Source organism: Bufo bufo, chromosome 3 (genome assembly GCF_905171765.1).
Source record: "Bufo bufo chromosome 3, aBufBuf1.1, whole genome shotgun sequence".
Taxonomy (NCBI): Eukaryota; Metazoa; Chordata; class Amphibia; order Anura; family Bufonidae; genus Bufo; species Bufo bufo.
Genome location: NC_053391.1, coordinates 456,724,754 through 456,736,311, shown reverse-complemented (window position 1 = coordinate 456,736,311; position 11,558 = coordinate 456,724,754). Strand labels below are relative to the sequence as shown.

The 11,558-nt window shown below is 43.8% G+C and overlaps 1 long non-coding RNA gene across 1 annotated transcript in view; it reads left to right on the top strand.

Moving 5' to 3' along the window:
- The window catches only part of LOC120995754, a 111,632-nt gene that overhangs the window by 86,457 nt on the left and 13,617 nt on the right, over window positions 1-11,558 (top strand). The gene's annotated exons all lie outside the window — the stretch shown is intronic.

The following is an 11,558-nucleotide window of genomic DNA, read 5'->3' as shown; positions in this document are numbered from 1 at the left end:
CACGTACACCGCCTATACCGCTGCCCAGCAACAGATCTGTACAGCCTTGTAAACGGCCGTGCACGTTCATTGGTTGAGCGGAAATTCCTGCTGTCAACGGTGTTTTTTTTTTGGTTTTTTTTTACACTCAGCTTTATTAACAACAGTAGCATGACAAATCGCTATTAGTGCTGCTCTGCTTCTGTCATCTACTGGCAGTCTGTGTACAGATACTATAGGTTACAGATGTCAAACTCAGGTCGCTCCAGCTGTTGCAAAACTACAACTCCCAAGATGCCCTGATAGCTGTAGGATGTCCTGGCATAATGGGAGTTGTAGTTTTTCAACAGCTGGAGGGCCAGGGTGCTAGAAATGCATTGTTTTATCTATCCTTCTGCTGTTACAATTCATGCAGGGGTATTACACGTCTGCATGACTTTTCCACGGAGAAAATCATATTTTATCTAAAACACGGAGCACCTACAGAAAGGATAAGGGCCTATTCACACACAGCAGAATTCTTGCAGAAATGTCCAAGCTTGTACTACACATGTGAAAGGGACTTGCAGAAATCCACGAGCGTTCTTTGGAAATAGCCCCATTCAGATGAATGGAACTGAGGGAAATTTCAGGAACAATTTTGCATTGTGCAAATATAACCCAAGGCCTTCCAATCTTCATACAGGAGAAACACACAACTTCCCATCCTTTTGGCACCCGCCAATCATCCACTGTGCCTCCTCATTCACAACACGGGGTCGTGGTGCACAGCTCAATATCACAACAACGAGTAGTTCCAAGATGGAGACAAATAGAACGAGCGGCACTCACCACTGTAGACTTCTTACGTCATACTTTATTGAAGAATTGTGTAAAACAATACATACGGCTCAGGGGCATTCAGCCAAAATCACGCACATAGCAGCGGCGACGGCCGTTTCGCACAAATCACGCTTCCTCAGGCCACTACGTCAGCATGTCATTACGTGCTGTCCTCTTAAGCAGCTCGCAATGAGTTGCCATGGATACGTAAGCATACATAAATAGAGGTAAGTTAGGGTGCTTTCACATTAGCGTTTTTCTTAGAGTGCATAGAGTTCTATCACAGGGGCTCTATACCGGAAAAGAACTGATCAGTTTTATCCCCATGCATTCTGAATGGAGAGTAATCCGTTCAGTTTGCATCAGGATGTCTTCAGTTCAGTCATTTTGACTGATCAGGCAAAAGAGAAAACCGTAGCATGCTACGGTTTTATCTCCGGCGAAAAAAACTGAAGACTTGCCTGAATTTTTTTCCTATAGGAATGTATTAGTGCCGGATCCGTTCTTCCGGTCTGTGCATGCGCAGACTGAAAAAAAGGTGAAAAAAATAAATGTCGGATGACACCGGAAAGACGGATCCGGCATTTCAATGCATTTTTTCGACTGATCAGGCATTTTTAAGACTGATAAGGATCCTGATCAGTCTTATTAATGCCATCAGTTGGCATACGTTTTGCCTTATCCGGCAGGCAGTTCCGGCAATGGAACTGCTTGCCGGATCTCTCTGCCACAAGTGTGAAAGTAGCCTTAAAAGCAAACATTCCAAAGATTAAAAAACAAAGACGCAATTAAATTTTTACAGGAATACACATGGAGGTAGTGTGGAGACCCTGACCTTCACAGGTTTAGAACTGGTGCCTAATCCGCCCCACAGCGGTGATAGACACACGCCTACTGTTACAAAGAGAAGCGAGGTGGATAATGCGCACTGGAGCATTGGGTCAGCTTGGCCTAAACGACAGGAGAGATCTCAGTGTATTCCTGTAAAAATGTAATTGCGTCTTTGTTTTTTAATCTTTGGAATGTTTGCTTTTAACTTACCTCTAGTTATGTATGCTAGCGTATCCATGGCAACTCATTGCTGCTTAAGAGGACAGCACGTAATGACATGCTGACGTAGTTGCCTGAGGAAGCGCGATTTTCGCGAAACGGCCGTCGCCTCTGCTATGTGCGTGATTTAGGCTGACTGCCCCTGAGCCGTATGTATTGTTTTACACAATCCTTCAATAAAGTATGAAGTAAGAAGTCTACAGTGGTGAGTGCCGCTCGTTCTATTTTTCTTCATCTCGGAATAACCTAAGGCCTTCCTTGTTCACACTTGCATGTTTGTGTATATCGGTCAGTATTAGCCCAAACCAGTAGTGGATTCAAAAGAAATGTGTAAATCTTTCCATGAGAAGAGGCTTTCATGAAACCACCTAGTGTGTCTGGTCTCATTATGAAAGCTGTATGGCAGGTGCATACTTATACTTCTAATTGATTTGGCACCACACAAACAAGATAAGAAGCGAATGAATTGCGCTAACAGAATGGAAAAAAAAAAAAAGTTATGGCTCAAGGAAGATAGGGAAGAAAAATGAAAACGCAAAAATGAAAAAACCTCTGATATCCTAAGGGTAAATATGTAACCCTGGTGCTTTTGTATGAGGGGAAAATTTGCTGCCAACATGCAATGATCTCAGAAGTTATTACACAACATGTTCCTCTACAGCAGGCGTCAGCAACCATTGGCACTCCAGCTGTTGTGGTGCCAAATCAATTAGAAGTAGAAGTATGCACGTGCCATACTGCTTTCATAATGACACCAGACACGAGACATGGTAGAAGAGCCACACTTTATTCACATTACATTGACTTAAATAGCAGACATGACATCAGGGCTGGGACAAGGCCATTTGGTGCCTAGGGCGAAGATGGCAAACTGCGCCCCCCCCCCCCCCCCCCCCCCCCGTTTTTAAGAAAGAATCAATGTTGTTTCAAAACAAGAATATACTTAAAGCAATAGAACAAAGGACTGTGGGACTTTGAAAGTCACAGACACTATAAAGTTCCCCCCCATCATCATGTGCCAGTATAAAGTCCCCCCCATCATCATGTGCCAGTTTTGTAATAAGCCCCCCCAATGTGCCAGTAACACTATTGTAAAAAAAAACAAAAAAAAAACACTTATACTTACCTAAGTGTCAGCGATGCGATGCAGCCTCTTCCTGTGTCCCACGCTGTAATGTAAGGCTCAGGCGGCACGATGACGTCATTGCGCCGGCCTCTGATAGGCTGCCGGCCTAGTGCCTGCAGCCAGGGGCGTACATAAAAATCACTGGGCCCCATAGCAGAAATCTAAATTGGGCCCCCATTCCCCTTTTATAGCCCCTCCCTTTGTTCCATGAACTATTCTTGCTGCTGCGTTTTATAATTTATGCCATCAGGGCCGGAATGGGATTACAAAACAGCCCTGGCACACAAAAGAGGTATAATAGATGCAGATGTATATTATATACAGCAGTGTACAGTTATGTGAGGTACGCGGTATAATAGATGCAGTGTGTACAGGTATATAGTATATTCCCTAGTGTTCTGATATGTGAGGTACAGGGTATAATAGATGCAGTGTGTACAGGTATATAGTATATACAGCAGTGTACTGATATGTGAGGTACGGGGTATAATATATGCAGTGTATACAGTATATACAGTAGTGTAATATGTGAGGTACGAGGTATAATAGATGCAGTGTGTACAGGTATATAGTAAATACAGCAGTGTATTGACACCTCGTACCTCACATATCAGTACACTGCTGTATATACTATATATCTGTACACACTGCATCTATTATACCTCGTACCTCACATATATAGTATATACAGAAGTGTACTGATATCTGTACACACAGCATCTATTATACCTCATACCTCACATATCAGTGCACTGCGGTATATACTATATATCTGTACATATTGCATGTATAATACTGTGTAATATATGCAGTGTGTGTGCATGTATGTGTGTGTATATATATATATATATATATATATATATATATATATACAGAGCAGTGTATTGATGTGACACATAGAAGGTATAATACTGTAGATGCAGTGTTTATAGAAATATGTGGTCAGTTATGCATTATAGTCACTGTGAGGTACATGAGGTAGTGGTAACTGTCTGAAGTAGTATACATGAGTGAGCAATGAGTAAAAACAGGGCATGGAGGGGGGGGGGGGGTAAATGATGAAAAGTGGAGGACCTCCTCTTACCTCTCCATTCCAGTCTGTATGGATCAATACAGAGCTGCTTGTGAACTTTTAATACTTGCTGTTAGGGGTTGAAGGACCTGTGATGATGTCATCACAGGTCCTGGCAGATGTACCTTTGAAACCTAGGAACTACACCATTTTTGGTGCAGTTCCTTTGCTAGATTCTGCAGGACCTGTGATGTTGAAGATGATGTCATCACAGGTCCTGGCAGATGCACTGTTCTAACCTGGGAACTACACTTTACACTGTGGAGTTCCCTTACAGGACCTGTGATGACATCATCAAAGGTCCTTTAGCTTTAGAAAGGTAAACAGGAGTAATTAGGGGGCGGGGCCTCTCCTCCACTTCGGTGCCTGCCTGCAGCCTATCAGAGGAAAGGGAAGGGACACGCCTCTCCCTCCCCTGCACCTCCGCTGGCACAGACAGTTTACAATGGAGATGAGCGCAATGGAAGCGCTCATCTCCCTGTGCCCGGCGGCGGCTGCTCACTTGGGGGGGGGTTCATTTTAGTTGGGGGGGCACATGGGGGGGCACAGCATGATGTAGGGGGGGCCGTGGCCCCCTCTGGCCCCCCCCCCTGGCGACGCCACTGCTGCTGGCACTTCACCTGCGCCCCCCTCCTGTCCGCAAATGGTAGCGCCCAGGGCACCCGCTCCTTCGGCCCCTGCCTTGTACCGGCCCTGCATGACATCACAAAAGGGGTGTTTCTAAAGATGAGACTATTGGCTCCTTAACCTGATAAGAGTGGTTTCAGCATCTTCAACTGAGTTCATAGGTATATTTGAAAACTGTAATGTAATCCCCATTTTCCCCCTCCCCTATTTACCTTAAACAAAAGAATGCACACATGGCTCAAACATCTGGTTTGCGGCCATTTTGTGGACAAAAATGTGTACTACACAAAAATGTGTACTACAGAATGTTCACACCACATACACATAGAGAAACAAAGTCCATCTCTCACAATTCACAAAGCTGTATGAGGGATTATTTTTTGTGGGACAAGTTGTATTTTCCAATGCCATCATTTAATAAGGCATACAATATAGTGGGAAGCAGGGGAAAAATTCCAAGTGGGGTGGAATTGGAAAAAAAAAGTGCAATTCCTCCACCATTTTGCAGGTTTTGTTCCTACGGCATTCCCCATGTGGCAAAACTGACCTGTGCCCTTCATTCTCTGGGTCAGTGCGATTTCAACGATGCCACATATGTACATGTTTTTTTATGTCTAAATAGTGTAAAAATGAATATATCACTGTATTCTGCCCCCCATAACTTTTTTATAGTCATATCTACTGAGTTCTGTGGGGGCTCATTTTTTGTGGGACAATCTGTAGTTTTTATTAACCACTTCCCGCAACTGTAACGCCGAAAGGCGTCATTGCGGCGGCTCCCCCAGGCTACGCTAACGCCAATAGGCGTCATCTCGCGTGAGCCGAGATTTCCTGTGAACGCGCGCACACAGGCGCGCGCGCTCACAGGAACGGAAGGTAAGAGAGTTGATCTCCAGCCTGCCAGCGGCGATCGTTCGCTGGCAGGCTGGAGATGTGTTTTTTTTAACCCCTAACAGGTATATTAGACGCTGTTTTGATAACAGCGTCTAATATACCTGCTACCTGGTCCTCTGGTGGTCCCCTTTGTTTGGATCGACCACCAGAGGACACAGGTAGCTCAGTAAAGTAGCACCAAGCACCACTACACTACACTACACCCCCCCCCCCCCGGTCACTTATTAACCCCTTATTAGCCCCTGATCACCCCTGATCACCCCATATAGACTCCCTGATCACCCCCCTGTCATTGATCACCCCCCTGTCATTGATCACCCCCCTGTAAGGCTTCATTCAGACGTCCGCATGATTTTTACGGATCCACTGATAGATGGATCGGATCCGCAAAACGCATCCGGACGTCTGAATGAAGCCTTACAGGGGCGTGATCAATGACTGTGGTGATCACCCCATATAGACTCCCTGATCACCCCCCTGTCATTGATTACCCCCCTGTCATTGATTACCCCCCTGTAAAGCTCCATTCAGACGTCCGCATGATTTTTACGGATCCACTGATAGATGGATCGGATCCGCAAAACGCATCCGGACGTCTGAATGAAGCCTTACAGGGGCATGATCAATGACTGTGGTGATCACCCCATATAGACTCCCTGATCACCCCCCTGTAAAGCTCCATTCAGATGTCCGCATGATTTTTACGGATGCACTGATAGATGGATCGGATCCGCAAAACGCATCCGGACGTCTGAATGAAGCCTTACAGGGGCATGATCAATGATTGTGGTGATCACCCCATATAGACTCCCTGATCACCCCCCTGTCATTGATTACACCCCTGTCATTGATCACCCCCCTGTAAAGCTCCATTCAGATGTCCGCATGATTTTTACGGATGCACTGATAGATGGATCGGATCCGCAAAACGCATCCGGACGTCTGAATGAAGCCTTACAGGGGCATGATCAATGATTGTGGTTATCACCCCATATAGACTCCCTGATCACCCCCCTGTCATTGATTACACCCCTGTCATTGATCACCCCCCTGTAAAGCTCCATTCAGATGTCCGCATGATTTTTACGGATCCACTGATAGATGGATCGGATCCGCAAAACGCATCCGGACGTCTGAATGAAGCCTTACAGGGGCGTGATCAATGACTGTGGTGATCACCCCATATAGACTCCCTGATCACCCCCCTGTCATTGATTACCCCCCTGTCATTGATTACCCCCCTGTAAAGCTCCATTCAGACGTCCGCATGATTTTTACGGATCCACTGATAGATGGATCGGATCCGCAAAACGCATCCGGACGTCTGAATGAAGCCTTACAGGGGCATGATCAATGACTGTGGTGATCACCCCATATAGACTCCCTGATCACCCCCCTGTCATTGATTACCCCCCTGTAAAGCTCCATTCAGATGTCCGCATGATTTTTACGGATGCACTGATAGATGGATCGGATCCGCAAAACGCATACGGACGTCTGAATGAAGCCTTACACGGGCGTGATCAATGACTGTGGTTATCACCCCATATAGACTCCCTGATCACCCCCCTGTCATTGATCACCCCCCCCTGTCATTGATCACCCCTCTGTAAGGCTCCAGACATTTTTTTGGCCCAAGTTAGCGGAATTATTATTTTTTTTTTCTTACAAAGTCTCATATTCCACTAACTTGTGTCAAAAAATAAAATCTCACATGAACTCACCATACCCCTCACGGAAACCAAATGCGTAAAATTTTTTAGACATTTATATTCCAGACTTCTTCTCACGCTTTAGGGCCCCTAGAATGCCAGGGCAGTATAAATACCCCACATGTGACCCCATTTCGGAAAGAAGACACCCCCAGGTATTCCGTGAGGGGCATATTGAGTCCATGAAAGATTGAAATTTTTGTCCCAAGTTAGCGGAACGGGAGACTTTGTGAGAAAAAAAATTAAAAATATCAATTTCCGCTAACTTGTGCCAAAAAAAAAAAATTTCTATGAACTCGCCATGCCCCTCATTGAATACCTTGGGGTGTCTTCTTTCCAAAATGGGGTCACATGTGGGGTATTTATACTGCCCTGGCATTCTAGGGGCCCCAAAGCGTGAGAAGAAGTCTGGTATCCAAATGTATAAAAATGCCCTCCTAAAAGGAATTTGGGCACCTTTGCGCATCTAGGCTGCAATAAAGTGTCACACATCTGGTATCGCCGTACTCAGGAGAAGTTGGGGAATGTGTTTTGGGGTGTCATTTTACATATACCCATGCTGGGTGAGAGAAATATCTTGGTCAAATGCCAACTTTGTATAAAAAAATGGTAAAAGTTGTCTTTTGCCAAGATATTTCTCTCACCCAGCAAGGGTATATGTAAAATGACACCCCAAAACACATTCCCCAACTTCTCCTGAATACGGCGATACCACATGTGTGACACTTTTTTGCAGCCTAGGTGGGCAAAGGGGCCCATATTCCAAAGAGCACCTTTAGGATTTCACAGGTCATTTACCTACTTACCACACATTAGGGCCCCTGGAAAATGCCAGGGCAGTATAACTACCCCACAAGTGACCCCATTTTGGAAAGAAGACACCCCAAGGTATTCCGTGAGGGGCATGGCAAGTTCCTAGAATTTTTTTTTTTTCATACAAAGTCTCATTTTCCACTAACTTGTGACAAAAAATAAAAAATTCTAGGAACTTGCCATGCCCCTCACGGAATACCTTGGGGTCTCTTCTTTCCAAAATGGGGTCACTTGTGGGGTAGTTATACTGCCCTGGCATTCTAGGGGCCCGAATGTGTGGTAAGGAGTTTGAAATCAAATTCTGTAAAAAATGACCTGTGAAATCCGAAAGGTGCTCTTTGGAATATGGGCCCCTTTGCCCACCTAGGCTGCAAAAAAGTGTCACACATCTGGTATTGCCGTACTCAGGAGAAGGTGGGGAATGTGTTTTGGGGTGTCATTTTACATATACCCATGCTGGGTGAGAGAAATATCTTGGCAAAAGACAACTTTTCCCATTTTTTTATACAAAGTTGGCATTTGACCAAGATATTTATCTCACCCAGCATGGGTATATGTAAAATGACACCCCAAAACACATTCCTCAACTTCTCCTGAGTACGTAGATACCAGATGTGTGACACTTTTTTGCAGCCTAGGTGGGCAAAGGGGCCCACATTCCAAAAGCACCTTTCGGATTTCACTGGTCATTTTTTACAGAATTTGATTTCAAACTCCTTACCACACATTTGGGCCCCTAGAATGCCAGGGCAGTATAACTACCCCACAAGTGACCCCATTTTGGAAAGAAGAGACCCCAAGGTATTTCGTGATGGGCATAGTGAGTTCATAGAAGTTTTTATTTTTTGTCACAAGTTAGTGGAATATGAGACTTTGTATGAAAAAAAATAAAATAAAAAAAAATCATCATTTTCCGCTAACTTGTGACAAAAAATAAAAAGTTCTATGAACTCACTATGCCCATCAGCGAATACCTTAGGGTGTGTACTTTCCTAAATGGGGTCATTTGTGGGGTGTTTGTACTGTCTGGGCATTGTAGAACCTCAGGAAACATGACAGGTGCTCAGAAAGTCAGAGCTGCTTCAAAAAGCGGAAATTCACATTTTTGTACCATAGTTTGTAAACGCTATAACTTTTACCCAAACCATTTTTTTTTTACCCAAACATTTTTTTTTTATCAAAGACATGTAGAACTATAAATTTAGAGCAAAATTTCTATATGGATCTCGTTTTTTTTGCAAAATTTTACAACTGAAAGTGAAAAATGTCATTTTTTTGCAAAAAAATCGTTAAATTTCGATTAATAACAAAAAAAGTAAAAATGTCAGCAGCAATGAAATACCACCAAATGAAAGCTCTATTAGTGAGAAGAAAAGGAGGTAAAATTCATTTGGGTGGTAAGTTGCATGACCGAGCAATAAACGGTGAAAGTAGTGTAGTGCCGATTTGTAAAAAAGGGCCTGGTCTTTAGGGGGGTATAAACCTGTGGTCCTTAAGTGGTTAATACCATTTTGTCGTGTGTGTGACTTTTTGATCACATTTTACTACATTTTTGGTGTAAGAGAAGCAATGAAAAAATGTTGAATTAGCTATTTTGACTCTTTTTTCCGTTACACCATTCGCCATATTGAAAAAATATTTTTTAATAGTACATGCGTTTTCGGACGCGGTGATGCCCTTGATATTTATATTTTTTTGTTATTTATGTGTTTATTTTTTATTCTACGCAAAAAAAATTCTAAACCATCATGGTTCTTATAGATCCATGATGAGTGAAGAATTGCTCATTTCTTATGTTGGTCTGCCACCTGCTAGCCAAAATAAGAATTGTAGCTTCAATACCCTGGGTCTCTTCTGTCAGATCCAGCGTATTGAATTCAATTGCCAGCATCCTCATTGTCCGCAGAGGATGCCGGTAAAAAGCCTGCACTTCCAAGTTTTTGAGCTTTTAGATGCCATGATCACAATTGATATATAGCATCAGATGCACGTTAAACACACAAATACAGTGCCAGAATCAAGATCACTACATACGTTCAGCACCAGAACCAAGCCTATAAATCTAATAAAGCACCAGAACCAAGTTTACTGCATGAATACAGCACCAGAACCTTGCTTAAAACACAAAAAGAGCATCAGAACCATGTTCACTACATAAATACAGCACCAATACCAAGCCTATAAATCGAATACACCACCAGAACCAAGCCTTTAACCCCTTAAGGACTTAGGCCCTATTTCCTGAATCCTTAAGGACTCAGGGCGTACCGGTACGTCCTAAGTTTAAATCGAGATTGCGGAGCTGCGGGGGTTAATCCGAACAGGATGCCGGCTGAAATCATTCAGCCGGCATCCTGTCACAACGCCAGGGGGGTCATCAATTCAGACCTGCGGTTTGCTGCGCTTTCTGCAGTTTCTGATCCCCACGATCAGAAACTTTAGTGTGCCTAAAATATCGATTTTGCACCCCCCCCCCCGCACCCCTGCATGATTTTTTGCCGGCGGGTGGTGGTCAGTGGGTATACCAGGGTGTCAGCACATTGCTGACACCCTGGTATAAACGGCTGACATCTGTGCAGATGCCAGCCGTTTACCCCTTTCCATACCGCGGTCTGTACGGACCGCTGTATGGAAAAAGTTAACAGTAAGAAGGAGCTCCCTCCCTCTCCCATCGGGGGGCTCCTGTGCCTTTGCAGCCCCCGATGGAGAGGGAGAGAGCCCCCAGACAGCCTCCAGACAGCCCTCCTCCTTACCCTTCCCCGTCTGCGAAGTTGTGGCCACAACTGAGCAGACGGGGAAGGTTCCCATGGCAACAGGCATCCTGCTGTCCATGGTGCTGAACAGATCTGTGCTAAAGGCATAGATCTGTTCAGACAAAGTGTAAGTAAAATACAGTACAAAACACTATATAGTGTACTGTACTGTATTATGCAGACATCAGACCCACTGGATCTTCAAGAACCAAGTGGGTCTGGGTCAAAAAAAAGTGAAAAAAAAGTAAAAATCAAAAAACACATTTATCACTGATTAAAAATGAAATAAATTAAATTCCCTACACATGTTTGGTATCGCCGCGTCCGTAACGACCTGATCTATAAAACGGTCATAAAAATAAAAAAATAAAAACTATGAGGAAATTGAAATTTTGCCCACCTTACTTCCCAAAAAAGGTAATAAAAGTGATCAAAAAAGTCGCATGTACGCCAAAAAAGTACCAATCAAACAGTCATCTCATCCCGCAAAGATCATACCCTACCCAAGATAATCGCCCAAAAACTAAAAAAACTATGGCTCTTAGACTATGGAAACACTAAAACATGATTTTTTTTGTTTCAAAAATGAAATCATTGTGTAAAACTTAAATAAATAAAAAAAAGTATACATATTAGGTATCGCCGCGTCCGTATCGACCGGCTCTATAAAAATATCACATGACCTAATTCCTCAGGTGACCACCGTAAAA